The sequence below is a fragment of the Fistularia commersonii genome, chromosome 36 (assembly GCF_037954325.1).
Source record: "Fistularia commersonii isolate RoL2024-O1a breed Wild chromosome 36, RoL_Fcom_v1.0, whole genome shotgun sequence".
In the NCBI taxonomy this organism is placed as follows: domain Eukaryota; kingdom Metazoa; phylum Chordata; class Actinopteri; order Syngnathiformes; family Fistulariidae; genus Fistularia; species Fistularia commersonii.
Genome location: NC_141319.1, coordinates 2,398,337 through 2,424,066, shown reverse-complemented (window position 1 = coordinate 2,424,066; position 25,730 = coordinate 2,398,337). Strand labels below are relative to the sequence as shown.

Genomic DNA, 25,730 nt, shown 5'->3' with positions numbered 1-25,730 from the left:
ATCCGCTCTGCTATGATTGTGAGGACACAGGCTGTCAAGTTACATTGTCCTAACGTTAAAAAAAGAGAAAAACCTTCTCAAAAAAAAAAAGATTTTAACCCTGAAGAGGTTCTCATCAAGGATCTAAAATATTGATTATATAAATTATACAAGAAGGTGATCACACACACACACACACACATGAAATGAGACCACACACGCGGCGCGGTGGTGTGTATTGTCCTCGCTCACTGTATCCGTTGTGTCCTTGAGCCAGACGTTCCCGTGGGGAGTAAATTGCCACCTATACGTTTCTTTCCTCCGTGACAATGAGCCTCCGGGTCGGCGTCTGAGCCGAGGGTTTCTGCTCGACGGCTACCCGTCACTCACCGGCGGGAGGCGCTTTCCGATCGATCCCCGTCTCGGCTTGTCGGCTCCGGGCGGATGAGAGCAAAAAAAAAAAACTAATAGGTTTCGGTCGAAATGTTTGGTCGGCGGTTCGATTCCCGGCCTGGGAAAGACACCGGCATCCCATCGCCGAGTCGCTCGCCTGTTTAGCGGCAACGTCTGTATTTGTGAATGGATGACCGAAATCCGGTGCGAAGTCCTTCAACGTGGAAAAAACGTCCGTTTTGGGAAAAATGTTAAAATCGATCCGTCGTCGGTCGAGCGACGACCGAGAAAATCTCAACCCGCCTCGTAACCGGCGAGAAACATCTCGACACGTGACCGCGTAACCCGGATTTAACCGGAAATCCCTCTCGGAAACGCCATCGGGGCTCATGACCGCGCTCCCCGCGCATGTCGGAAGTCGTTACTTCCGAGTTAGCGTTCATGACTTCCATGGCTCAGAGTGCATGCGGTTTGAGAAAAGAAAAAAAAAAAAAAAAAAACGGAGGCCTCGGAGCAACCCTTTCATCTGTGCAATATCCACAGAGGACCTTCATCAGCTGGCGTGTTAGCGAAGACGCGGCGTAAATTACAAAGAAGGATTTTACATAAGGAATAGGCCGCTATGTTGATATGTTGACACTTTTCGTTTTAAAAGCCGAGGTCATTCCTGTCAGAGTTCAAAGCAAAGCAGGGCGGCGGATAACTCCCGGATCCGGGTCAATCCGGTCACCGATTTATGGTACGTACCGGAAGGCATCATGGTGTCGCTTGGAGAGGAAAAAAAAATACTTAGCGAAAATATGGTAGGATGGTTAGCGTGATGCTAAAAGCCTAGCATTAGGCTGGGTTGCAGGGGATGCATGATACAAGCCGCCACTGGGCGAGAGCCGATTGCAGGGACACTAAAAGAGACATACAGACATTCACCCTCTCATTCGCACGTCATATGGAGACATTCAACCGTTCACTCTTTCATTCACTTGTCATTTAGGCACACATCATTCACCGTCTCATTCACGCATTGAGACACACCAACAGCCACTCTCTTATTCCCCTGTTCATACATAGAGAAGCGTTCACTCTCTCATTTGCGAGCCATAGAAGGACGTACAACCGTTCATCCTGTCATTCACACACCATAGGAGATGTACCGACATTTACATGTAGAGAAACATCACTCATTTATAGACAAACAATCATTCGCCCTCTCATTCGCATGCCAAAGTCACACACGTCATGAATTCAATTCAATTCATTCTCTCATTTACACATCCTATATAATATTCACTCTCTCATTCACGAATCATAGAGACATTCACATGTACAGACATATCATCAGCCACTCACTCATTCCCCTGTTCATATATACTGTCTCAGAATATTTGAATATTGTGATAAAGTTCTTTATCTTCTGTAATGCAAGTACAAAAACAAAAATGTCATACATTCTGGATTCATTGCAAATCAACTGAAATATTGCGAGCCTTTTATGATTTAAATATTGCTGATGATGGCTTGCATCTTAAGAAAACTCAAAAATCCTATCTCAAAAAATTAGAATATCTTGAAAAAGTATTTTTGTTTTTTTTTAATTGCATTACAGATGATAAAGAACTTTATAACAATATTCAAATATTCTGAGTCAGTCCTGTGCACAAACATTCATCCTCTCATTTACATAGAAAGATGTATAACATTCATCCTCTCATTCACATGTACAGACATATCAACAGTCACTCACTCATTCCCCTGTTCTTATATACTGTCTCAGAAAATTAGAATATTGTGATAAAGTTCTTCATCTTCTGTAATGCAATGAAAAAAATAAAAATGACTTTCATGATATTCTAATATTTTGAGATAGGATTTATGAGTTTTCTTAATATGTTAGCCATAATCAGCAATATCAAAATTTTAAAAGGCTTGCAATATTTCAGTTGATTTGTAATTTGTAATTTGTAATGAATCCAGGATTTTTGTCATACATTCTGTATGTCAAAAATCCCTTATGACATCCTGTCATTTACACGGCATAGAAAGATGTATAACCATTCACACGCCATAGGAAACATACCAACATTCACGTTCTCATTCACATGTCATATGTAACCACTCACTCTTTCATTCACACACCATAGGAGACACACAGTCACACACTTATTCCCCTGTTCCTATATATCCAAACCGTCACTCTCTCATTCAGGCATCATATATGTTCACCCTGTCATTCATATGTCTGGGCAGTTCAGAGGCTCCAATCAACCTCCTGCAGAGGAATCAGGAGAACCCGGAGGAAACGTGGAGACTCCCCATAGAAAGGCCCCCCGTCGGGATCGACCGTCTCGCTGGGAAGCGGAAGCGCTCTCCACTGCGCACGCATTTTTAATTATTCCCAAAAAAGCCCATCAATCGAAATGTTTGGATGAAAGGCCGGTAAACACGGCTCACTCGGCGGCTGCGGAAAGAGTTAAATCTCCTGAATGTCATCATCGGCACCCTCCAACCGTCGACACCGACCGCTCCGCTCGTCAGAGGGCCGAGGCGGAAGATTTATGTCCCGTCGGGTGAACAAGACGGAGAGGCTTGGCCGCGGACCTGATCCGGAATACCGAGCGGAAAAATAAAACACGGCGCGCCGCTTTGACACGGAGCCTGCTGTAGGTGATGATGATGGAGGGGAGGAAGCATAAACATCCTTGAAGGACGAACGAAGATAGTCGGCGTGGCGGTTCCAGACGCGCGTTTTTAAGCATTTTATAATCAAGCGAAATGCTTTCAGGGAACCGGATGTAAACATTTGCGCCGACAGGGGGCGCCCTACCCTTTGGGCAAGTGCCACGTCGGATTAAGTAGCTCTTAAAAATGCAGTAAACTTGACTATGAATTCAATTTCCAGCCTCCGTCCTCAAAGCTGATATGTTCTTCTGCGTTAAATCGCCGCTGTTTGTAACAGTGTAAGAACGCAGCCTTCACGGCCTCCGGCCTGACCTGCGCCCAGGCTCGACATACACACCTCCTCAATAATGAAACAGCGCGCCGCAGTGCCGCGGAACCCTAACGCCGCGTGGTAAGATCATCCTCCTTCCTTATCGCGTTGAATATTTATCCACCCGGCCCGGTCCCGCGACTCGATGACACGCGAGCGCGGGCCGGGCGGTGGCGGTCGTGACTCTGCGAGCAGACGGGAGGTCGAAGGGTTAAAGCAAACATTAACAACTAACTTGTAAATTAAAACACACACACACACCATCGTCATCTCCGGAGTCTGTGCCGCAGTTCTCCGGCTCAGTCTGGAGAGCTGCGGAGGGCAAAGTGCAGCGCTTGCCGCCCATGCATGCAGCCGGGGGAGCGTTCGGCACCAGCCATCTTTACGTTCTTATCTCCCTCCCATACGCCCCCCCGCAGGCCAGGCTCAGCCCTGCTGTAATTGACTTTCTCCCACCGAGCCCGGCGGAGGCTTCGGGCTGCAGAGCTGCACTGAAAAACCTATTACACACTGCTGCACACCTACACACTGCAGACCTATACAGAGGCAGAGAGAGGCGGGGGGTGCGGTGTGTGCGTGCGTGCGTGTCTGTGTGTGTGTGCGTGTGTGTGTGTGTGTGTGTGTGTGTGTGTGTGGGGAGGGGGGGGTTCCAGCCGGAGAAGTCGACGGCGTGTCTGTTGGTCTGGATTCTAACAGGTAGGAGAGGCAGAAATCTGATTAACCAGCTCTGATCGGTGTGAAGGTGTGTGTCGGATGAAACTACCTGCAGAGGCTTCGCACAATCTGTAATCGATCACTGTGAACTGTAAAAGATGTCTGCTTTTTTTTTTTTTTTTAACATTTTTTTTCATTTTTTTTATTTATTTTTTTATTTTTATTGTGAGTTATGTGAGGAGAAACACTGCAGCCGCCCCGCCGGAGGAGGACATCAAGGTCAACGGCTCGTGTCTGCACTGGTGTCGCTATGTGCCGCGGGTTTGATCCTGAGGGATTTTGATTTTTTTAATTTTTATTCAAAAAAGAAATAGTCACAACAAAACATCAAATATAACTGAATTATATAGTTACTGCTGAGAAACAGTCTGACACATCTTTTTTTTTTTCCAGAATTATGCTCGAGAGGTGCAGGACATGTATGACGACTGTAGGGATGACAGAGGGGCTCTTTAAGGTGGAGGTTGGACTACATTTGGGATCAGCGCTGAACCCCTGCTGGTTTCCAACGGTGATGGACAGGCCGACAGATGAGGTTAGACAGGAATCTCCCCGGACCATGATGTTTGCAGATGACATTGTGCTCTGTAGCGAGAGCAGGGAGCAGGTGGAGGCAACTCTCAAGAGGTGCAGGTATGCCCTGGAAAGGAGAGGGATGAAGATCAGCCGCAGCAAGGCTGAACACCCGTGTGTGAATGAGAGCGACCCAAGTGGAACGGCGAAGCTACCGGGAGTGGAGATAAAGAAGGTGGAGGATTTTAAGTACTTAGGGTCAACAGTCCAGAGCAATGGAGAGTGTAGAAAAGAGGTGAAGATATGCGTTCAAGCAGGTTGGAGCAAGTGGAAAAAAGTGTCATGTGCGATAACGGTATCTGCAAGAATGAAAGGAAAGGTGTACAAGTCAGTGGTGATGAAGATCTTGAGGTTCCTTTGAGAGTGAGGAGGATGGACAGGGTCGGGAATGAGTCCATCAAGTCAGGCTGAAATGGTTCGGACATGTACAGAGCAGGGACGGTGAAGATTTTGGTCGAAGGATGCCGAGGTTGGAACTACCAGACAGGAGGCCCAGAGGCAGACCCAAGAGGAGATTTATGGATGGAGTGAAAGGGGATGTAAAGTTAGTTGTTTTAAGAGAACAGGGTTGGGTGGAGGCGGATGACTCTCTGTGGCGACCCCTGAAGGGAGCAGCCGAAAGGAAAATAGAAGAAGAAGAAGAAGAAGAAGAAGAAGTTAACCTCTACAATCCCAAATTTTTCCCTGCCAAATAGTTGCATGAATTTCTCTCCTTAGACCTCCCTAACACATGAGATGTGTGAGTTCTTTCGTTCCATATTGGGTTTGTTAGTAAAAATGCAATCAAACTGTGACTAACAGATCAGAAAAGAGCGTGGTTACAAGTGTGTTCAGAATTAATGGACATTAAGTTACCGTGGCAATCATACCGGAGGGAGCTCAGGTTATCTTCTGTCTGGGCCGATAGGTCGTTTTCTAAAACCCACAGAAAGGCCACCGTCCCTGCGACAATACCTCTGAAGAACAGCCAACTGTTCACCACCTCTTTTTTGACCCGATTGCCGATCCATATCTTGACACATGACACATTTTTTTGGCCGTAAACGTTCTCCACTGATGGAGCTCTTTCACACCTGCCGGTTTCAAAGCGCTTTTACGGTAGAAAGCATTCACACGCATACTCGCCAACCGACGGCGGCAGAGCAGCCATGCGAGGCGCCGACCAGACCGTCGGAAGCAAACTTGGAGTCTTGCCCAAGGCACGCTTTAGCAAGCGGACAGGCGGAGCCGGGAATGGAACCGCCGACCTTCCGGTTCGAGGCTCGCCTGCTTTACCGGCAAGTAGAGCACTTTGACTTTTTCTCACATTGGGCGCCACGCTGGAAGCTGTTATCCTTCCATCGTACCGGTAACCCCCTCCCCTTTTTAAAGACCGCAGTGCTTTCACACCTGTAAAAAGATATGGGACGGAGACGGCACCCTCTCGGTGTGCCGGGGGACCCGCAACCCGCAAACCATCAATGAGGCTAAGTGAGGCTGAAAAAGGTTATCGTGCACAAATGTGCCTCCTGGAGGAACTTCTGCTTGTTCAGCCAGCCCAAGGACTACACTTGGGCCCCGTCCTAAGCCAGCTTCAGGCACAGATGTGCGGATCCCATAATAGAGCTACACGTAAAACCCTGCGAATGGAAAGAGGCTCCGCAACTTATACCCAAGCCGGATCGGTTTGCCCCTGATAAGCTGCTTTGCCGTCTTTGCCACCTAGCGTAACATTCGGCTGCAGCCGCTTTCGGACAGAGAAGTCTCAAGAACACGGTTCTTAGAACCGTCCGACTCTATTTTTCGTCCCGGAACTCTCCTCCTCAGGGGAAACCTTTTATTTTTGCATTCCCACGGGCAGAAAGGGACCACGGAAGGGATACAAGTCATGCCTACTTCAAGTGCCACGTTTGAAGACAAACCACTACAATTTTGACAACAAGAAGAAGGAAGTTACCGCAGCATTCATGGTCAGCAGAAATTATAACCGCTGATTATCAAGTGGATTGACGTTTTTTTATTTTTTTCCGGTAGGTAACTCCATTTATTTCGGCGAAAATGTTGACTTTCCGCTGTTGCTCTGGCCAGAAGAGCTCGAACCGCTTCGTCGGTCTATTTCTTGTCCATTTTGTCACGAGAAAACAGCTGACCGGTGACCGTGATAGCATCCAGTCAGCAAGAGGTATCCGGTAATGGGCGTTGTTTATGCGTTCCACCGATCCCCAAGCGCCTATGTCGTATGAGTTCCTGTAGAACCGGGATAAGAAAGAGCCCGTCTCAGAGTCGGGGCAAGAATGGGTCAAGGAGAACGTCCGACTTCCTTGCAGTGCGGAACAGGCTAATGCAGGGGTGTCCAACTCATTTTAGCTCAGGGGCAACAAGGAGGAATCATGACATATGAACTCCTGTTACGTACCTATTGTTCGATTCATTCCTCAAATCTGTCTTTTTTTTTAGCTTTGCGAGCCGGATTAAATCTGTTCACGGTCCTAATCCGGCCCACGGGCCTTGAGTTTGACACCCCTGGGCTAATGTGTCATGCCAGGAGTGACAAATATTGCCGTGCTTAAGTTGATCGAAATATGCATGCAGGCATGTAATTTTTATTAGGTCAGTAAAAGACCTGTTAAAAAATATAAATCTAGGTATGTATGTACCAAATATTTCCAAGTCGCGTCCTTCCAGCGACACAGGCAGGATGTAATTAGGCCTGGTCATGTGACCACTCACACCGGCGACATCATGACATGAATACAGTGATCCCTCGCTATAACGCGGTTTACTTTTCACGGTTTCGCTACTTCACGGATTTGCATCGTGCATTGTGTTCTGCATTCTGATTGGCTAAAAAGTCACTCCGCTTCTTCTCTACCTGTGCGTCAATAACGTTGCAGTTTAATATGTACACGTACGTAAAACAGCTTGCCAAATTTACATGACGTACGTGCAAATTCTCTTGCAATTTCGAGTTTCTCTAAAACCCATAATGTTAACAAAAAGCTCTGGACCGACAAAAGCACCTGCGGCAGGGCCCAAAAGGCAGCGGAAGATGCTATCTATCGCAGATAAAGTTAAATTTCTGGACATGCTAAGGGGAGGTAAAAGCTATGCAGCTGTAGGTCGGCATTACGGAATTAATGAATCTTCCGTTCGTTCCGTAAAGAAGGAAGAAAAAAACATAAGGACGACAGCAGCAATTTATAATAGAGTATTTAATTGTATAATAATTGTAAAAAAAAAATAAAGGTTTCTAACACACGGGCTCTTTTTGGAACGTAACCCCCGCGAAAAACAAGGGTATACCGTACAACCAATCCTTTAGTTTTTAAAAAAGTGATTAAAGGGGGTTAATTAACAAAAGAAGTTGAAAAAAGTCCAGTCATAAATTTTATTCTACATTTATATTGTACATGTGATAACTTTTCTGTTCCGTTACACATTGTTGTTTTATGTTCTGTCATAAAAAAAACAAACAAAAAAAAAATACAAACAACTTTCAGGAGAATGCTTGAAATAATTTATGCTGGATTATAATGACTTGAAATTCACCATTAGTGCACGTCCACTATTAGTACATTTCCACTATCACCTCTTTGAGAAGTGGGTTTTGACTTTTTTTTTTTTTTAAATAAAACAGCAAGTATAACACAACACATCCAAATGCTAGTTTTCATTCCAAAAAAAAATGAAAAAAAAAAAAACAAGAGATTTTTCCTTTTCTTTTGTATCCTGTGCCCATGTTCCTGAGGGGACGTGAGGGGGAAAAAATTTTGAAGGGTGAAAAAAAAACCAAAAACTTTGTGAATCTCGCAAAACTTTTGCGAGATCTTGCAAAAATTAATCTTTTCTTTTTTTTTCTGTGTACTTTTGCGCCTCATACATCGACATTTGTACAAGGCAACCGTCTCCCGGGATATCCTCGGCCTCTCTGACTGCAAACCTCCATCACATCGCGAAATGCAAACAAATGTCACCCCTAAATCCGTTATCGGAATTTCCTTTTTTTTTTTTTCCCCCGCTTCTTTTACTTTCGTAGCGATCGGGTTAATGGCGTCGCCGTTTTTTTTTTTTTTTTTTTGTGTTTAAACCTAGAACACAGGAGCTTGAGCTAGCTTGAAGTGAAACCCGGCGCTAGTTTGCAAAATAAATAAAATAAACAAGGCCCGTTTCTGTTTCGTCAAGGTGTTTCGGTCTCGGTCAGCCGATTAGCTTTTTTTGCTAAATGACAAAGACTGATGGGAAACGGCGATGGAGAGACAGAAAGAGAGATTCAGCGAGATGGAGAGAGAAAGAGAAGGATGGTGAAAATGAGTCAGGGAGAGAGAGAGAGATGGAAAGAGGAAGCGATGGAAGGAGACAGAGAGAAAGGTGGTGAAAGAGTGTGTTGGAGAGATGGTCTCTCCATCGCTCTCCTCATTCTTCATGAGGAAAGGGCGAGTCAGGGAGAGAGAAAGGGAGGGGTGGAGAAAAAGAGCCGGGATGGAGAGAGAGAGATGGTGAGAAAAGACAGAGAGAAAGAGGGAGTCGGTAAGAGCGAAAGACAGAGAGAGTCGGAGACGGAGAGAGATTCGGAGGATCGGGGAGATGTGGAGAGAGGGATGGAGCGGGAGGGAAAGAGCAAAAAAAAGAGAGAGGGAGACTGAGTCAGAGAGCGAAAGAGAGAGAGAGTGATGGAAAGAGAGTGTGTCAGAGGGATGGAGAGAGGGGTGGAGAAAGAGTGAGGTCGGAGAGAGAGAGAGAGGGTGAATCAGGGAGAGAGCAAAAGAGAGAGAGGTGGTGAGAAAGAGAGAGTGAGTCAGAGAGCAAAAGAGAGAGAGAGAGAGAGAGAGAGAGTGCAAAGGAGGGACTCGGAGATGGAGAGAGAGACAGACAGAGAGGGAGGTGGAGACAGTGAGTCAGAGAGAAAGAGAGAGCGAGTAAGAGGTTGAACAAGGGAGAGAGAGAGAGAGAGAGAGATGGAGCGATTGCAAGGGAAGGAGAGATGGAGGGATGGAGGGAGAGGGAGAGACCTGTGCGGCTCTGCTCTCAGTCTCAATGTTTTATTGAAGGGAGAGTCTAACTAGGTCAGCCTGTTCAAACGGAGCCGGCTCTACCTCGCTTTCTCTCTCTCTCTGTCTCCGTGTCCTCAGCTCACTCCGGCTGCCGTCAGAGACGGAGGGACGCCGGGGTTTCAGAGAGGATGACGAGGACGGAGACGGAGGGTGGATCAATGGAGGGGCGGTTCTGAGGCCAGGATGGAAAATCGAGGGGTAAATACCAGGGGAAAGCGCCAGGCTGACCAAACGAACGTGCATTTAGGCGGACGGAATCGTGAGCGCGTGAATTATCATGAATTACAGAGAAAAAAAAAAAAATTCAGAGGTGAAAGTCGAAGTGACCACCGGGTTTTTTTTTTTTTTTTTTTTTTTTTCTTCCCACCTCTGGTTCCAGAAATAAATTTCCCCTTGATTCTTTCCCAAAGACATATTCAGAAATGATATAAAGGGTGTGGAGCCGGACAAACGAATCGCTTTCGCTCGAAAACGACGTTTCACAGGTGAAGGAAGGAACTACAAATCCCGTAAACCATCTTTAGGAATGAATGCGAGAAAGGCGACAACTGCGCGCTTACATCTCCTTATGCTAGCGTTAGCATTGTATCGTTGACAGATGCTAGCAGGCTAGCGGTGAGCTCGACCGCTCATTGCAGGCAATGCGATTTGGTCCGTCGGCAAACGAAAACGACGTTTCACAGGTGAAGGTCTTGCGTGTGAAAGGCGCGCTTACATCTCCTTATGCTAGCGTTAGCATTACATCGTTGACAGATGCTAGCAGGCTAGCGGTGAGCTCGACCGCTCATTGCAGGCAATGCAATTTGGCCCGTCGGCAAACGAAAACGACGTTTCACAGGTGAAGGTCTTGCGTGTGAAAGGCGCGCTTACATCTCCTTATGCTAGCGTTAGCATTACATCGTTGACAGATGCTAGCAGGCTAGCGGTGAGCTCGACCGCTCATTGCAGGCAATGCGCTTTTGGTCCGTCGGCAAACGAAAACGACGTTTCACAGGTGAAGGTCTTGCGTGTGAAAGGCGCGCTTACATCTCCTTATGCTAGCGTTAGCATTACATCGTTGACAGATGCTAGCAGGCTAGCGGTGAGCTCGACCGCTCATTGCAGGCAATGCGATTTGGTCCGTCGGCAAACGAAAACGACGTTTCACAGGTGAAGGTCTTGCGTGTGAAAGGCGCGCTTACATCTCCTTATGCTAGCGTTAGCATTACATCGTTGACAGATGCTAGCAGGCTAGCGGTGAGCTCGACCGCTCATCGCAGACGATGCGATTTGATCCGCCGGCTATTTTGACAGCATTTCCGTTGTTTACTTCCCGATTTTGTTTTTCCATTTATTCCCACATCGTCAACTCGTGTTATTCTGTTCTTTGTCCCGTCTCCCGTGCGCTTCCGCCGTTGCCTTGCACGGTCGATCGTACGCTATTTTCCGGGCGCCGTAATGTTCCGGCGTTCCGGGCTCTTGTTTCATGTGGAAATTCTAAAATGTGCATAAAAGTGAGGCGGCGGGCGGAGATAAGAATCCGCGGCTGGTGATATTTAACTCTCAGCTTTGTGGAGTTTAAACAGGCGACTTTATGAAAATGAACCGCCGGTCAGGTGCCGCTCACATCCATTACGACAACGCCACCGGAGATTCGCTATCAGTCTGCCTCCGCGAGCCCCCGCCTTCTGCTCCTCCTCTCCAAAAGCCTTATCCATCCCTTTCTCCCGCACCGCTCCCCCTATCCGCTTCCCCTTTCCTTCACCGTTCCCCCAGCCAAGAATGAATTCTTATGTATGACTCACAACGCCTCCGAGATCATCGGCCTCCCCACCCCTAACCTCCCAGACCTGAGCGGCGGCGCCATCGCAGGCAGATCACGTAGCGCTGCACACGATCCCCGTCACCCTCTCAGCCATTTTTCATGCTGCTCCCATCAGGCTGAGGAAGCGGCGCTCTGGCTGGGACGCTCTCAGCAAGAGCTTTCTCCACGCGCTCCTGAAACCTTTATACGGAACGTGTTGAATATGCGCCGCAGAGGAACTCCCGTGGAAACGGGACAAATGCGCCCACGTGACCACAAAGGCGAATCCTGTATTGATTCTTTACAGGTGTTTTGTGGGCGGGAGGACCTCGGGCCAGCGTGAAAAAAAAAAAACATTGCATATTGATCAGCCCTGTTCAGTTCACGTCACAAAGAGCGGCGGTGTCGTGTTGTACGCGGTTTTTAATTCCTGCAAGAGTGCTGGACACGGTGCTCCCAAGGCGGCGACTCCCTCCTGACTCCCGCTCACCGGGGTTTGGGCGGAAGAAGACGCTTTCGGACCAAAATGTTCCAAGAAATGTCCGGCTTGAAATTTCGCCCCGGGAACTACCCTCCTCCCTGAGGGGAACCTTTTAGCCGTCCGTTGTCGCGGGCGCCGCGGTAGGGAGAAACCCCGCCATTTGCTAACTCTGTACTTATCTTGGCGAGTATGTTTGTATTCCAAAATTGGAAAATCGCCCATATATGTGAATGCGAGAGCGAACGGTTGTACGTTTCTATATGTGACCCTGTGATCGATCCAGGGTGAATCCCGCCTCTCGCCCAACAGCAGCCGGGATAGGCTATAGCATCCTAGCGACCCTGAGTGCAGGATGAGTGCTAGATAATGGATGGATGTTTACGTTCGGTGAGCCCTTGAAACCCTATGCGGCAGCACAGAAAAGCTCTGACCTCTTCGCGGGTCCGTTTTCTCTGGTTCTGCCCATTTTCGCCCCTTTCACAGGAACTTTTTTGGCGCCTCCTAAAACCTTCTCGGGAACTACGCCGTTTCTCCGCACTCGGACAGCAGAGGAACGAGGAACCACGAACCTCAGGTCTCGGGATGATTTCTGCGAGGGCTCGGCAGGGTTCGGTCCCCTAACGCAAGGAATTAACGGCGATCAGCGAGGACTTCGAAGCTGGAGCTTCAGTTTTGCCGGTTGCCGGGTCACTCCTTAGGTAACCTCACTCATTCCATGCGCCTCGATGTATCCTTACCGGCAGAGCAGCAGAGCAGGAGACACCACTACGCTTTTTGGTCGGATCAGAGTCCGGAGTCCCGTCCACAGATTCGGAGTCCGGAGACCAAAGACCCTCTGACGAAAGCCGCGCCGCCGTTATCGTTCGTTTCGACTGCTTCCGGAACCAGTGCTTTCTCCACGCTGACTTCAGCATCGTACTATCAACCCATACCAAGACAATTCTTTCAACCGTACCCCTGTTCAGATGCGAGGTCTTGTGTTTCTGCAAGGGTCCGACAGCAAATTCGTAACACATTTCTGCTCCAGCTCCTGGCAGGGTCTTCTTTATGGCTCCGTAGGATCTCATATGATGCCGGTGCTTGGTTATTGCTAGAACTCGTAAGCCTCGCCTTTATCCAAATAACTTATACAGGACTGAGCGGGGACGTTTTCAGTCATAGCTGGACCGACCGAGAGGTCCGAGCTCTTCTGCCCGCTACGCCACAGATCGTGTTTCCAGGGCTCGCAGCGGAACATCACCATTTTGAGCTAATATGGAGTTAGCTAACGGTGAAGCTTCAAAGCGTCTGATAGTTCATTGTTATTATTCCTGCTATGTAGAACACGTATGCTGCGGGAACTTCGCTCTACATGTTGTCTCCGTGTCGACTTCCTCCTCTTCTTGATGATTGGTTTGGAGTGTCACGATGACGGTACTTGCATCGCGGCGGTCCCTCCCTTCCTGGGTGAAAGGCACCCCCAGGATGAGGGTACTTCCTGGAAGGGACAGTTCTTCAGCTTTTGCTGTCAGAAAGCGGTTTCTGCTGATCGGGGACCAAAATTGTTTTTTTAAAAATGACACCGCGCAGTCGGCAAGAAGTATGTAGTAATGGGCCGGCCTCGTGAGTTCCAACTATCACCAAGCATCTAAATCGTATGACTTCTGTGAGAGCCATGGCGAGAGCTGAAGGGAAGCCGGTCTCCGGTGCGGTTTCCGTGGCGATCCGTTCAGAGCACCGGGAGTCGTTCGGGACGTAGTTATCGTCTCAACTTTGTTACGGTAAAAAAATCCTCTCAAATCCCGGCGCTTCTGTTTTTGTTTCGCCTCCCCCTCAGAGAACCCGGGCACTTGACGCGCCTGCAGAGACTGCGAGAAGACCATTTGGAAAAAAAAAACAAAACAAAAAAAAAACAGAATATTCACATTTACGGTCAGAGATCACGTCTGAAAATGTGTTTGAAGCGGTTCTGCTAATTTTCTACCGGGACTTTCCACCAGCCCCCGTTGCAGGTTTTTCCGGTAAGCATAAAATGTCACGTTACATAAACGGGCTTTGTTTTTTTTTTTGCTACTGTGCGCGCGGAGAGGTGCAGCGTGGATAGCAAAAAAAAAAAGAAAAAAAAAAAAATTAATTTCCTGTAAGGGAGGAGTGTCTGTCGTCGAAGGCGGGGGGGGGATCGGGCCATCAGCTTCGCCGTCGAATTCTGCTGGACGTTTAAAAAAAAACAAAACAAAACACACACACAAAAAAAAAGATTCAATCACTTGAATTCACTTTCCTGACACGGCGGCTCCATCCGCTCTTATCAGCTGATGGATGTTTGGCAGCCGCGGCTGCATGTGGCTGGTGTTGTGTTCACTGTCAGGCCAAATGTGGTCCCCCGCAACCCCCCGCTGGGAGGAAACGGTGGAACCTGATTGGCTTGGCCGGTGAACCGTTTTTTTTTTTTTTTTTTTTTTTTTTTTAAAAACCTGCATTTTTAAATCTTTATTTTTGCCAGTTGGGAAAAAAAAAAATAAAACACAGCCGCCAAGCTTTTTTTTTTTTTTTTTTTTTTTTCTTTTCTCAGCAGTAAATCCGGCACGTCTGAAAGGGGAGGGTGGGATCGGGTCCCGTCACCCGAGCCTCGACAGCTTGCGTTAATCCCGGACCGATGACACGTCTGATAGAAGCCGTCGTCGGCGGGAACGAAAATAAGCTTTTTTCGAACCCGTCGGCTCGACGTTTGAGCCTTCCCGGTGAGTTCGCGCGTGAATTAATTGTATTGACGTCTCACACACACACACACACGCGCGTGTTGATGCGGGTTGGAAGCTGTCAGGCGGAGGTGACGGACCGGCATCAAACATCGAATCTGAAGGAATCGTCCCCTCGGCCTGAGCTGGTGGTGACGAACGTGTCAAACAAATAACGCCGGAAAACATTGAGACCGCGAAGGCGAGTCGGGAGATAAGATCCCGCTTCCCCGTTTCAAATCTCGAAAAATCTGGAGGAGCTTCCGCAGGTCCAGATCCCGAAGAAAACACTTCTTGGAAACGCGAGGCAATAATAATGCCACTAAGGAAGGCTCAGAGGTCAGAGGTCAGACTCGGGGCGACCCAAATTAGCATAGCTAACGTTAGCGGCCGCGGGGGAACGGCTAATCAATCGTTATTAGCGAGGTTCGAGCGAACAAACAAAGGAATCCTATTTCTTATCCTTGATGCCACAAAGCTGTCCTCTAAACCGGTGACGGTTGTCACCAGTTGCCATGACAACGGGCGATTTTTATTTATTTATTATATATTTATTTATTTTTTTCAACCGAAATAATGAGCGGGTTAACCCAGGCGTTTCGGCCGAAGGAGAACCCGGGCGTGTGTTGGGGAGGTTGGGGGGATCGGGCGGGAACGCATAAACCGCCGAGCGTTCAGGTTGTCACAGCGACCGGTGGGCGAGACGGGTGGCGGGGGGGGGGGGGGGGGGGGGGGGACTGCCGGCGGGTTTTCCCATCAGTCCCTTCCGGTGTGTGAAGACCTTTTCTGGGTTCGGCATCAAAAAAAAAAAAAACAATAAAAAAAAAAAACCAAAAGGATCCCACTGACACACACACACACACACACACGAACACACACACACACACACACACACACCTCTGACCCAGATCTAAATGAGGAACGTCTGCAGTTGAGTCACGCCTGATGGGTCGTCCCCCGTCAGAGGAGGACGGTCTCCTGGATGGCGCCGCTATCTTTTCCATGTTTAGACACCCCCATTTTTTTTTCTCCACCTTGTGTATGTGTGTGTGAGTGTGTGCGTGTGTGTGTGTGTCTGACATCAAGTCAGAGGACACGGCAAACTTCACACTCCTCCCTTGAAACTGACTCATCTGCCAAGAGGCGACGTTCTTTGTCCCCGAAAGGGAGGCGAGTCCCCCCACATTGCGGATGTGTAAACACACACACATGCACACACACACACACACACATGCACACACTGTGTACATGCTTGGAATTAATTCATTGGTAAAGGGGGAGGGAGGGCAGCAAAGCCCCCCCCTCCATCCATCCACCATCACCAAGAGCGTTGCACGATTTTGCGTGCGCGCTCCCGTGAAACAAGGAAAAAGAGGAAGACGAGGAAAAAGAGAGAGAGAAAGAGAGAGAGAGAGAGAGAGAGAGAGAGAGGGAGGTAAAGCGCTCTTCTTCTCCTTCTTCCTCTTCTTCCTCTCTCCTCCTCCTGCTGCTGCTGCTGCTGCAGTGTCTGATTCTCCCTCCGCCATCTTCATCATCATTATCATCATCCTCCTCCTCCTCCCTCCTCTCTCTGTCTGTCTGGGTCTCCCTCCTCCCTCCATCCTCCTCCTCCTCCATCCTCCCTCCTCCCTCCATCACTGAAGGCATGGCCACATAATCACAGCGACAAAAGAGAGAGAGAGAGAGAGAGAGAGTGGAAGCAGAGAGACCTGGAGCGGAAGGAGCGGCGGAGGCTGCAGACTTTCCGAGCGGAGAGGAAGAGGAGGAAGAGGAAGAGGACTCTTCATCCGTCGTCGCTGTTTCCCAGTACGTTCCCTTTTTTTTTTTTTTTTTTTTTTTTCTTGTTTTTGTTTGTTTGTTTCTTTTTTTTTTGCGCTTGCACACGATCCCGGTGTTTTCCGCGTCTGCGTCATGTGTTTCACGCGGCGTGTCGTGTTTTTTTTTTTTTTTTTTTTTTTTTTAATCTCGGACGTCACGGTCCGCGGCTCCACTTTTACCGGCAGTTTTCCGGTCGTGCCCCCCCACCCCCTCCTCCCCTCCACCTCCTCCCTCTTCCTCCTCCTCCTCCTCCTCCTCCTCTTCTTCTTCCCCCACGTCCGGTCCGTCGTCCCGGGTGCTGCTGTCAGCCTGGACTTGACCTCACGCCACCTTTAGATCTCGTTTATTCCCCGGTTCCGTTATTACAGTTGTTACTACACGGTTATTACATGGTTATTACAATGTCCCCTTCCGGTCTGTCGTTTCCGCCGCGATCACGCCTGCGGATGCTCCCCGTTCCGTCCCCGCGGTGTTTCCACGGGGGGCCGTGGGAGCCCCCCTCATTGTTCTCAGCCCCAATAGGTTGTCAGGCTGGATTATAATCCCAAGAGGAGCCTTGACCCCGGCGGCGCCTCCTCACTTCCACTTTCCTTTCCGTTTGTTGTTGTTTACAGGTTGTTTGTTTGTTTGCTTTTTTTTTGAAAGGGTGAAGAAATTCCCTCTGATTTGCAAAAGAGGAGAAAAAGATTTTTCTATGTGACAAGAAAGTGCTCCGTTTGCTGCTATCTTTGTGCGTCTTTGCAGCTCATGGTTTATAAATGACTTATTAATGATTGTTGTGAAATATTGGGGAAGTTTTCATGCAAAACTCGAGCCTCTGCATCTCTGTGAACGGTGATATTTGATCAGAATCAGGAGAAAAAGCTCTCAAGGAACGAAATCGCTCGTGTTAAATAAAAAAAAATATCGATCTTGTTTATTGCATTGTGTTACCGAAAAACATAAGGAAAGTTTCCATGACGAAAACAATTGTAAATTATTCTGATTATTATTATGAATGACTCTAAAGCAGAAGAAACATTTCCCAATCCTAAAAAAAATCTGCATTTTTTTTTTGAATTAACAGGAGTTATTATTATCATTATTGTCATAAAGATGTCAGAGGTATGAGGGGGCGTTCATGGACGTGCACATCTTTTGTTTGACCTCCTGCTTTATATAGTTTTTTAATTGATAACCCTCTGACTGCTGCACAGTACGATCATTTGATGAACATTGTAAAATGGAGCTGATTCTTAGATTCTTGGGTTTATTCCAGATGACGATAATGATGATGATGATGATGATGATGATGATGATGGTGCAGCCATTACTGATGGTTATAAAAGAGGAGCAACAGGTGAAAAAAAGAAACATATATAGAGTTGACGTACAACTTCCTCACATTTAAACTTCAAGTAGTACAATCAGAAATATGCAATACTATTAAAAGTCCATTTTGCAAAAAATAACTCCACACCTTTGGACGACGACAATGGTTTGTTCCGCGAGGCGTTCAGGGAACGTTGGACTCAAAACCCTCTGCAAAGCACCTGGTTGTTTTTCAGGTGTTCCTCAGAACCGACGCTCGGTGTCACAGGTTTCACGGCGTTATATCCAAGAGGAATAATGACATGGCTGTGTGTGTGTGTGTGTGTGTTTGTGTGTGTGTGTGTGTTCACCCTTAGCTGGCTCCTCATCCTGATTTCTGTCAGCCTGGGTTTTGTTGTGTGTGTGAAAGTATGAAGCTCATTGCAGAAGTCTGTTTTGACAGCGGTACTTCTTGTTGTTGTTGTTTTTTCGGAGCAATTCTTTCTCGTTTCTCTTTCTCATTAAGGGCTGAAACCCTTAAAGTCTTTCCGGCGCGACCGAAGATGGGTTCGCTCTGTCGTAGCCGATGCGTCTCTCGCCGTAAGAATGTAAATACGAGCGGCGCCCTGAAGGGGTCACGGCGAGACTCGAATATTTCCCAGTACCTCCTTTTCGGAGCTTCTTGAGAAAAGAATATTTCCTTAAAAATGCCAATACCGACTATTTACCCCCATATTGAAATGTGTAAATCCGGTATTTTGGGGCAAATTAAAAGCGATACATCCTGACTTTTTACATCATGTGACCAGGATTCGAATGTTGCCGAAATAAGTGAAGGTAGCGTCATTGTGGGCGTGGAGATCGTAGTAAAAATAATGCAAAGGAAACACAAAACTACGCAAATAACATGAGAAATAATACAAAAAGGGTTTTACTGCAAAACGATTGTGCGGTAATGCAGGATGTCGCAAAGTCCTCAATCGCGATTGGGAACGTCCGCCGACGACGAGCGCGAATCACGTGGCAGGGAATAAATGCGCTGAAGAATTAAAAAAAAAAAAAAAAAAAAAAAATCCAAAACACGAATCCGTGTTGAATGTTCTGGCACCGGTTCTCGCGTTAAAACCGAGAGAAGTCGACCGGTGAGGGACCAAAGACGTTCCCCGCAGGGGCTTTGTAACCGAAAACCAATTACGTACAGGAAAAACAAACAGTCGCGCTAGAACCGATTCGTTCTCTTTTAGCGCTGCCAACTAACCAACAAACAAACAAACAAACAAAACGAAGCGGCGTCGAGCCGAGTGGATGTAAATCAGTTTTTCACCTGCCTGGCGGTCGGAGCCCGCGGGTCAATAAAACGGAATTGGGGTGATTTAACGTCGTTGTAAACGTCCGCTCCCGACGTCTTAAAGAGCGCCGTCTTTCCGAGTGATTTGCTAGTTTTGTCTTGCCGCGGAGGAGATAAAAAAAAACAAACAAACACCACTTCCTGTCGCTCCCCCTCCCACGCACACCCAAACAAGAGCGTTGAAGGCCCTCGTATCGCCGGGAATCAGGGGACTCAAACAGGACCGACTCTTTTTTTTTTTAAACCCGAATCCGACTAAAGTAAAATATCGCCGCTACAAATACGTGATTGTCGGTTTAAAAACCTAAAAGAAAAATTGAGTGTCCTTCTTTTGGTCTGTTGCTGCAGTAGCAGGAACACCGGGTGACCTACTGAAGCCGCTCCCGAAGCTCTGCCTCTCGTGCTAAAAGCCGTACGATTTGACACAAAAAAAAAACATCGGAACGAGCCGGGAGACCCGTCGTTCTCCCGGACGTCGGCCGCTTTGGAGTCAGAATAAAACGCTCGGCGCTCCCGTCAGACCAGGTGAACTCGGCTGAGGGGCGATGAAAGGAGCGGGGAAAAAAAAAAAAACAAAACCGTCTCCTCTGGAGACAGCAGGCGGAGGAGGTGATTGGTTCCTGGCCGCAAAAGGAAAATAAAAGCTCCTTGTCTCGGCGGCGAAACCTGCGCGTGACAGCAGATATTAAATTCTGACTGGCGGTAGCCCGGTGTGAGCGGCAGCGTTGAACTGATGTCTTCTGACATCGACGAGCGGACGCCGCTTCCGTCGGCTCGCCGTTGTTGGCGTCGGTTTCCGTCGAGGCGACGGAACCGTGAAATACCCTCCGGACGTTCCCCGCGGGGCCGCCCTCACGCGGATGCGAGGTCGCTCCGACCTTGACCTTCAATCGACGAACTCGAAACGCTTCACCCTCGGCTGCCAGAATTAGAGAAATTCCCTCGGGGGTTGTAATAATACGTTCACAACAATGAGCCGCGCGATGTGACGGACGGCACGGAATCACCGGCTTTCAGCTGCGGTCGTATCGAGACAAATATCGGGCTAATTTAGTCGTGAGGGGCGTCATGGCGTGGATCCCGTGGCGTGCAAAGCTACCCTAAACAACATATCCCCGTATAGCTCAGGAATAGCTCAGACTGAGATATATTTCTATTCCCGAATCTTCGATGTGACCCCGCAACAGAAGCAAGGGGGGAGTAAAAGGGAAAGAAAACTAGTTGACGATAAATATAAATTAGAGCCATTGTTTTGTTTTTTGTGCGGTTCATAATGGAATCGACTGGCCGTTATACTAGTAGATCACTAGTTGGCTATTGAAATTGTCATTAGTCGCGGCCCAACAACCAACAGTAATAACGAGTAAACGGAGCGATGATGCATAAAACGTGACAACCGAGGGGATGAGCGGTTCTCAGAACGACTGGTTTGGAAATCAAAAAACTACGAGGTTCACACATGGGTGAGTTGAAAAAAAAAAAAACACCTGTCAGGCTGTTAGCTTAGCTGCTAGCTTAGCTGCTTTGTCAGGAAGCGTTGACGAACCGACCGACACGGATCTTTCGCTACGACGTGAACGCTCTGTTCGGGCTTTTGTGAAGAAATGGATTTTCTTCTTGCAGTTTGACGTGTGAACTACACTTTAACCGATCCGGGTTGTTTAAATCTCGTTTGCGGAGGTTCTTAAACCTGGTGGAGCCTCTCAGACGCCGGTCTGAAGCTCACCCCTCGCCTTATTTACGTAACGCGCCGCCGATCTTAAGCGCGCAAACACTCTGTCTGAGTCTTATAAGACCTGAGCTGCTGCCCAGATGCATATCAATCTTATTATCTCGTTCTGATCAATAGAGGCCTGCAACACACACACACACACACACGCACACACACACACACAGGAACAGAAGAAGCCATAATTCTATTCGGGGAGTTACGAATGACTCCTAAACACACACAAACACACACACAGAGCACTACTTCAATGCCCGATGAATCATCGCAGGTAGATTCTGTCTTTTTATGAAACTCTCCGAGTGTGTGTGTGCGTGTGCGTGTGTGTGCGTGTACTTGTTTGAGTGTGAGAACATTCCTGTGAATGGCAGATCCGCTCCCGATTTCAGCGGACGCTTCCTCTCTTATTTTCCTCTGATCGGAGCATGAAAGCATGCAAAATCTTTTTATTAACTGCGACCTTTGACCTTCTCCTAGTCAGAAGTCTCTGAGGGGGGGGTTTCCTGCTGTGACTGAGATTGAAAACAAAATGAAAAGGAAAAAAAACAAACCAAACAAAAAAAAAAAAAAAAAGAAATCCTCTTGCATTTTCCAGGTCTCGGTCTTGTAAAAACACGCGCGAACACACGCTTGCGCACTTTTAAATCGAGCAGGATTAATGACCGGAGTTCCCGCTGCTGATGACCTGCCCCGGCAGCTTGTTCCAGGTCATTAAAACCTGCCTCCGACCACATCCACCCCTAACCTGTCAGTCAGCGAGTCCCGCCCACGTGCTCTCTCCTGGCAGGGTGACAGGTGATTGATGGGAGGGGGCGTGGCCGGCCGCTCCGTGCGTGTCCAAGGACTGATGCGTCACATTAAAAAACTCAACATTAAATCCATCTTGTGCAGCCGCGAGAGGTGCCTTAGCAGCGCCGTTGTCCGATTGAAACCTCTGCGGCGACTTGCTAGTTTTGCGGTATTTTCGTCTTTTTTCCCGGCGTCCGGTGAAGATTATGCAAATCGGTTCGAGGACATACGGAAAGGCAATCTAAGTAACTGCGCTACACCTCCGGTCCAGCTGGATCTTCCGTGTAGCTGCTGCAAAGCCAGCGCTCTGTCGCCGCTCCATCTGTCGAAAGCTCTCCGCCGTGACTCAAGTGTCGAGGCACGCGGGGAACGAAAAACTTTCTCCAAGCGCGATGAACCCCGACGCGAACCGGACGTGAAATAAGAAGCCGAGATGCGGCAGCCTCTCCCCGAGTTGATGAATGCTCGGTTAATCGCACCGTCTGAGCAAGGATATTTCGGGGTTCTCGTAGTTTCTTGAGAAGGCCGTCGCTGTTGGAATTGTTTCTAAATGTCAAAGGCACATAAAATAATTGACTAAAGCTGCCATGCATACTAATAATCTTTAATTTTTAGCGCATCTGTCTAAACATGCGTTACAGGATAAGATCGATAACCCTAGGGGAAGGTTATTTCTACACATAGGAAGGGTATTCACAAAAAAGCAGATTTTCTAAAAGAGTGAACCGAGCCTCTTGTGACCTAACGGGCAGTTGGAGGTTTATTGAAGAGTCGGTATAACACGACGGCGCGAGAGCAGTCGCCTTTTGGTTTCACCGTCTTTTGCTCAATGGTCCCGTGGCGTGAGGGAGCTTGGAAATATCGACCGAGGCTGAGCCACCAAACGCATAAAAAGTAATAGATCGGATTTTAAAAATGATGTGGACGTTTACCGGAGACCTCTGCGGTGAAGTTAATGTAGACGTATCCTTTTGCTGGTCGGGGATAAAAGACGTTTGGACGAAGCGTCTCCGAAATCCAGGTGTTTAGGGTGTTCGGGGATGTTTATGTGACGCATATGAGCAGTGCCCGGGTGGCTGACATGACATCTGCCAGGGTGACGAGGTCATATCGTAAGCATACAAGTGGGCGCAAGCGGTTGGATTTGAAGCAAAACGATATTAACCAAAAAGACCGAGGCTGAGCATCGATCCCTGAGGCACCCCGAGGCTTTGTGGACTTTATTCCCGACTTTTGTTTTCATCCTCTGATTGACCCGGGTCAAAGAGTTGCAGATAACTTGAGTCTACAACAAGATAAAACAACAACTAGTGGTTGATTGAAACTCAGAAACTCCCGCAGACATGTTGCAGACAATGGAATTGTTACGCAGTGACGCACACTTTTGGGGATTATGCCGGATTAGCCGAATGGAGCTGTTTCGTGTTTGTTCTTTTACTTGTTTTTGACCGTTGTTGCCGTCGTTGAGGGTGAACTGGTGTGTTCCCATGAAAATCCTATTTCCTGGATTGGAAACCTTCAACTGACCTTCCCCTGGAATCGTGGTTGAGCAGCTAATTAAGAAGCTAATATCAGTTTTCGGTGATTTATCACCTTCGGTGTTCATTTGGACGGTAGAAGTATTGAAAGTTGTGGAAAAAGTGACTTTGGAAAGATTTCGCGACCCGATGCCGAAGTTACCACATCTAGCTATTGAAGAAGCGGATTAAGAAATGATTAAGAGTTTGGGTTTTTAAAGCGTGTCAACATATTGACCTCGATGCAATATACGTCTGAATTAGCTAAAGCGTAGACCGTTAGCGGGCGCTTCCTTGCAACGCCAGCTGGTTGAAAAGAGTCCGACTTTTCAAAGAGTGCGTGCAGATTCTCGCTCCCGACCAACTGGTGTTATGAGGTGAATGTCCTCTGACAGGAGACACGCTAAGGGCTGAGAGGGATGTTATCTTTTCTGAAGTGCGTGACTCGACCCAGACGACCCGGTCATGGAGGCGGCGGCGGTGGGCTTTTGTCCAGATGTGAGGCTCAGCAGTGTTGCCCTTCACATTTCCTGGGTTTTCGTTGGGGAGACGCTGCGTGTCAGTCCATCACCTCTGTTTGAGACGACTGGAGAATCGAGAAAAGGACTGCAGTAAACACCTACCTCTGAGCATTTATAGATCAAATTTCTTATTTCTTAACATTTTAACCCACCGATGGTGTTTGGGTCAAAATACTTCTAATTACTTTTAACAGAAAAAATAATGCGATGAATTCAATTTTTTGATTGAAGTCTACTTTAGTGGATACACACCAGGTCTAGAAAAATGTTGTGGGTAATTGGGTAATAGCAAATCTTGATAGGTTTTCTTGTTTAACTTCTCATTTTAAATCTGATATTTTGCTATTTTTTATGCAATTTATCAGCTTCAAATGTCCCAATTTTTTGCCCAAAAATGAATCGGCAAGAGAAAACCAGGCGCTTTCCTTATGAATCTGACGTAACAGACATTATATATGATCTGCAGCATTTGATGAAAAACGGGAAATATACGGCATGAAACAGGGCTTTGCGTTTAAATTAGTTTGTTTTAAACTCAAGTGAATTTTTTTATAACCTTAAATCAAGAGGCGTGTGCCTTTGAAGGTTTTAGAGCCGACGCTCTTGGCTTGTTTGCTAGATCCAAACGAGAAATAATGCGGAAAGTGAAGATAACGCAGTGGTTAAATAAGTAAAAAAAAGCCACTCTGTCTTTCTTTTTTTTTTTTTTTTTTTTAACTTCATTTTCCTTTTTTTATGTTCACGGCATTAAGGAGCAATAAAATGTTTTTTTTTTTTTTTTTTTTTTTTCCAATCGAACAGATGACGATAAAAACAAAACAAACGAATGCAAAACGAGATGTTTAATGGAGTCCATTTTCACACGGAAAAGGAACCGAAAGAGTGCGGCAGTGCGACTGGACATGAATTCCCGTGTTCCTCGGTTGTAAATTACCGTCGCCTTCCACCGGAACGTCAATGGCCGTCTTCGCTCTCTGGGATTCATTGATTTTTTTTGTTCTCGCCGTTCAGACGTTTGAGTTCAGCTGTGAAGATCACAGTCAGCGGCTGCCGCTCCGGCTGCCTCTGTGATTGGTCAGCGGTTAATTGATGCGGCTAATCACCCGATCAGTCCAGTCTCCATGGAAACCAGGAGCCGGGCTGGTGTTCAGGAGGGAGCCAGGGCCTTCAAACCAGCCTCTGCGCTGCAGAACACTTTGTACGCTGGAACTTTGAAGGCTCGTTCTGCCATTTTTTTTCATTTTTTTTTTTTGCAACCGCTCAGGCTAACGTGCTAATATTTTATATTTCGATGGATTTGCTGAAGCTTTTAGTAGAGAAAGATGTGAACAGATCTGTCGGTCAATTCAAGGTACCTGTGCTATGTTAAAATACACGATAACAGGCAGGCCGTCCAGTGAAGTTAATATACAACAATTGACGTATTGATGTATAACTATGATTTTAATGTTGCTGTGGGAAGAAATAATTTTTAGGAGCCTAAAAAAATGACATTTGATCAGGATCATTTCCTCGTCATGCATCATTTCACCTTTCAGCATCCGACAGCATATATCTTTGTTCAGAAAGGTGATCGATACATTTTACTATGTTTTTTAGTAGTACACTTTAAGCTTTTCTTTTTTTTTTTAATGATTTAATTCAGTTTCAAATGTGTACAAGACTTGTCGGAAACCGGGGAATGAATGATCCGTGACTAATGCTAACGCAAAAATATCAATTGCGACATAACGTTGTTGCTAACAGTGTGAGTTATCAACTGGATGCTGCATCGGTATCTTCATTATTCTCGGTCCAGTGCCGATATACTTCCGAACAATAAAAGATGGAGAACGTGTGTAACATGTGAACTACTGTGTGTGATTAGCCACAATGTGATAATTGCACCGCACACCTGATGCCAACACTTGGATCCCTGCAGAGACATGTTCAGTTTTTGCAAATCAAGCTAACTATTTGACTGACTAAGACTCTTTTGGATCAAAATCCTTCATAAGAATCCGCAAAAACAAAAATCCCAAGTACCTCCGGGGGTGAAATAGCTTGGCGGTGAGTTTAGATC

At 47.2% G+C, this 25,730-nt stretch overlaps 1 protein-coding gene across 5 annotated transcripts in view; it reads left to right on the top strand.

The window, feature by feature from the left end:
• The first annotated feature begins 16,179 nt into the window (after positions 1–16,179).
• The window catches only part of myt1la (myelin transcription factor 1-like, a), a 73,505-nt gene continuing 63,954 nt past the window's right edge, over positions 16,180–25,730 (top strand). For all 5 annotated transcript variants that reach the window (XM_086142968.1, XM_086142970.1, XM_086142967.1 and 2 more), the window contains exon 1: positions 16,180–16,462. The gene's annotated coding sequence lies outside the window, so the exon portion shown is untranslated. The remainder of the gene's footprint in view (positions 16,463–25,730) is intronic.